Below are 4,100 nucleotides of genomic sequence, written 5' to 3'. Positions count from 1 at the left end.
CGTTACTGCATTAAGTGATTAAGAGTTAAGTAAAAGCCTAATTGGTGCATTACCACCCTTGTTATTCCATATTTACCATTTTATCAGTTTTAAACTCGTATATGCCTAATTTTGCTTAGCTATGCGTAGAACGATGAAAGTCGGGTGACTACCTGCCACTTCCAAGTTTTAAATGGAACATTGGTTAATTAGGTTAGCATGTGATATGGGAATGTGGAGTAATAAATCTAGACCGGGCAGACTCGGTGTGTGTGAGCCACCAGACATGGAGGTCTTGTGAGCGGGTTCTTTCCGCCTATGTCGATTAAGGCACGTCCGTTGTTGAATTGTATGAGGTGAGAATTTGTAGTACTAACCACATACTCCAGTAAGCCTGAACTTGGCAATTCTATTACGAGAATGGCTACTCGCGCACTAGGAGTGGAGAGATGGCGAGAATAGCGTGTACCCACGTGGCCATGGGCTAGAATGGTGGAGTACTGTGTTCTCGGGTGGCGCGGACCCGTTCTTGTTTTAGAGGATCCAAGGGTAGGTTGGTATATGGAGGTCAGGGACCTGCATATGTCGTGTGGTCTGGAATTCCCAGCTGGGTTTATAATCGGTTCGAATCATCATTGCTCCTCGGTTAAGGAGACTCAACTCACTATTCATCATCGTAGAATTAATAACTGGAACTTGAATAAGGCTTGTGAAGGTGCCGAATATGAAGTTTCATGATCTCAGTGCGGATCGTGTCAGCTTTGTATATAATTCTTGAGAAGTTTTCTATATAAAGAATGTTGTTAAAAGAGCTTTTACGCAAAAGAACTTTGATCATTGTTAAAGCTATACCTTGAATCCCTGAGCCTGCATTACTGAGTTTATCCGTTAATATTTCGGATAAGTCTTGTTGAGTACTTTCGTACTCAGGGTTCGTTGACCCCTTGTTGCAGGTGAGCCTCATGAGCAGATCTGTTTTGGATCGTGCTGCATGACTATCGTTCGTTCTGACGATGAGAAGTAAATGTGTGATCCTTGGGCAGGATGTTTATTTTGTGTGTTATGTATATATTAATTATGCCACTCCACTACTACTATGGTTTGTAATAATTAAAGAACTTAGTTTGTAAGGTTTGAAATAACTGGTTTGTAAACTATGTTATCATAAGACTTCCACTGTTTTTACTCTGGTTTTGATATTTGAATAAATGTTGTAATACTACAATGACTCTGTAACGTGATCCTGCTCGGAAATCGTGGATGATTTGGGGTTCCCCAAGGACACCCGACAGTCTTTTTAAGTTCATGGAAACATATGCATAGATGTCAGAGGTCGCCGGACAGTGACAGGTGCATGTGGGCCCTATAACTTAGGAGGTTCTGCCACAGGCAGCCATCGCGCACCCCCGGACGAATGGGCAGGTCGAGCGCGCAAATGGCATGCTTCTTCAAGGCCTCAAACCCAGAATTTTCAACCGGTTGAACAAGTTTGTCGCGCGTTGGCTCGCTGAGCTCCCGGCTGTGCTCTGGAGCCTAAGGATGACTCCTAGCCGGGCCACCGGCTACACACCCTTCTTCATGATCTACGGTTCCGAGGCCATTCTCCCGACAGACCTCGACTATGGAGCACCAAGAATCAGAGCATATGACGAACAGGGAGCCGAGGCATCTCACCAAGACGCCATGGACCAGCTAGATGAGGCCCGCGACATCGCCCTCCTCCATTCAGCTAAGTACCAGCAAGCGTTATGGCGGTACCACAGTCGACGGGTGCAGGGTCGAGCCTTCAATGTCGGAGACCTCGTCCTCCGTCTTGTGCAGAGCAACAAGGATCGCCACAAACTCTCCCCGCCCTGGGAAAGGCCCTACATCATCGTGGAAATACTTCGCCCAGGTGCCTACCGGTTGAAAACCATCAAAGGCGAGGTCTTCACCAACGCCTGGAACATTGAGCAGCTATGTCGTTTCTATCCTTAAAATAAGCTTACACTTTTCCTTATCAGTTTTTGCCTTAACAGAACCCCGATCCTTAGTGACTTCCGACCCCTGCAAATCACGAGGGGTCAGACCTCACTCGGGGGCTGGCATGTGATCATAACATATGTCATGTGTAATACAAGTATTAGGTCATGTGTAATACAAGTATTATGCTTGCAAAAAATCCCTGTGTTATACTTACAAACATTCTCTAAGTTTTCCATTTGCCTCATAAACAAGTCTCGAGGGCTAAGATCTTGGGAACCAATTCTGAATACAACTGGTAGGACTACGAGACACCCATGCCCCAGCGGCTGCAACCTCTTTGCTCACCAGTTCAATCAGAATTAGTTCGCCCACGTTCCTAGCTTCCTATGACTTAGACCATGAGAAGAGTTGGAAAGCGCTAAAATTGTTCCTACAGAAGGGAGAAAGATAAAAAAATGGCTTGCCATAAGCAAAGGATGTAATTTTTTGCACAAATTCACCACTTACAAAGCGATGTCATTACAAAAAGGAACAATATACTCAGAGGACTGTTTACTCGGGGGCTTCCCCACAATGTTATTTCATTACAGTCTCGGCTCAGCTCTACCCCAAGTGCTACTGCGGTCGCCGCACCACGCTCTCCATCGGTGACGTCCGGGGCGTGTACACGGGCCAGCTCGTCTACTGTGGTCGCCGTGCCACGCTCTCCATCAGCGACATCTTCACTGGATCCTCGAAGGCGCCACCATCTACGACGCCTCCGCTGGAGCGTCCGGGGACTACGCCATCGTCGTCAGCCACAACCCCAGCAGCGACGCCACTGCCATGGCGTCTAGGGACTACGCCATCATCCCCAGCCATAACCCTGACAATGGCATATAGGCAGGAAACGCCTCCCACCAAGGGAGGAGCACAGCGAATGACGGCGCAGTCAACGACGTACGACGCCCACCAACGCCTTTTTTCCTTCAGCAGCAGCGACTCCTCAGCAAGGACCGCGCGCACCATCTCACCTACGTTGGATAACCTCCGGCTCGACATCACGCACCAGACTCATGAGCAAGTTTGTAAGTTCTCTATCTCTCTCTAGCATTACTCTTCCTCACTTAGGAACTGCCGCGACGCACGGACGCGTTCGGTGGAAAGGAAGAAGAAGGAGAGATAGCGGCTCAGAGGCAGAAGGGGAGGTGGGATGAGAACTCCTCTCCCCCTCCCTACTTAAAGAGGAGGCGCTGTAACTAAGGAAAGGCAAAAGGTTGGACAAAAAACCCTCTCCCTTCCCCTTTTTTAAATACGCAATCAATGCTGATTGATATCTGAGGGGACGCACCAGAACTGACGGGACGAACCCCGGTCTATGAGGCGTCCCTCTTTGGTCAAACTGAACACTGCCTGGGTATGGCCCGCCACTGACCTGCTCTAGACATGGCGATTAAGGCACCCACATAGGCAGACAACTTTTCACCTCCCCATGCAGGACCACGGACGACCCAATGATGGGACCTTTCAGATCTCCTGGGTCGGCCGTTTGGCCTAGAAGACACGATGAATGAACGACCAAAGAAAGATAAGCTTCTCAGCTTTCTCACTTTATGCGTTAAAATTCGTTCGCAAGTTTCTGACCCCGTCAAACAACGGGGACATGAACATCACTCAGGGGCTGCCGAGGATGACTACCAGTCTAGACATCCTCTTCACCCGACCCCTCCGTACGCTTGAAACTAAGGGCGCGACATACAGGCACAAAGCTTTGAGTAAAAGTAGATGAACTAGCAAACCCTATGCCCTGATAGCTACGGTGTTCCTGTTCACCAGAAAAATCATACTCAACGCCCCTCGCGTCTCTAGTTTCGACATCTGCCTTCTCAAAGAAGGGATCGGAGGGGTCTGCCTACAGAGTCTCCCCCAAAGGAAGAGCTGTCAGGTTGCCCAAGTTAATCGAACGGCTCAGATCGTCACCGAGACACGAAAACAAAGAATAGCAATTCTTACACAGGTTATTCCAACCTCGTCACAAATGTCAGGGCCTGGACCCATCTGGTAGGAGCTTTTCCGCCACTCATACCACCAAGGTAACGTTACCGACCCCGCCTTTATTTTCAATTAAATCTTGCATTCAAAACATTACATATGCAGAACATTGCATCCCAATGATT

The sequence above is a fragment of the Miscanthus floridulus genome, chromosome 2 (genome assembly GCF_019320115.1).
Source record: "Miscanthus floridulus cultivar M001 chromosome 2, ASM1932011v1, whole genome shotgun sequence".
NCBI classification, from domain to species: Eukaryota; Viridiplantae; Streptophyta; class Magnoliopsida; order Poales; family Poaceae; genus Miscanthus; species Miscanthus floridulus.
This window is presented reverse-complemented; position numbering follows the sequence as displayed.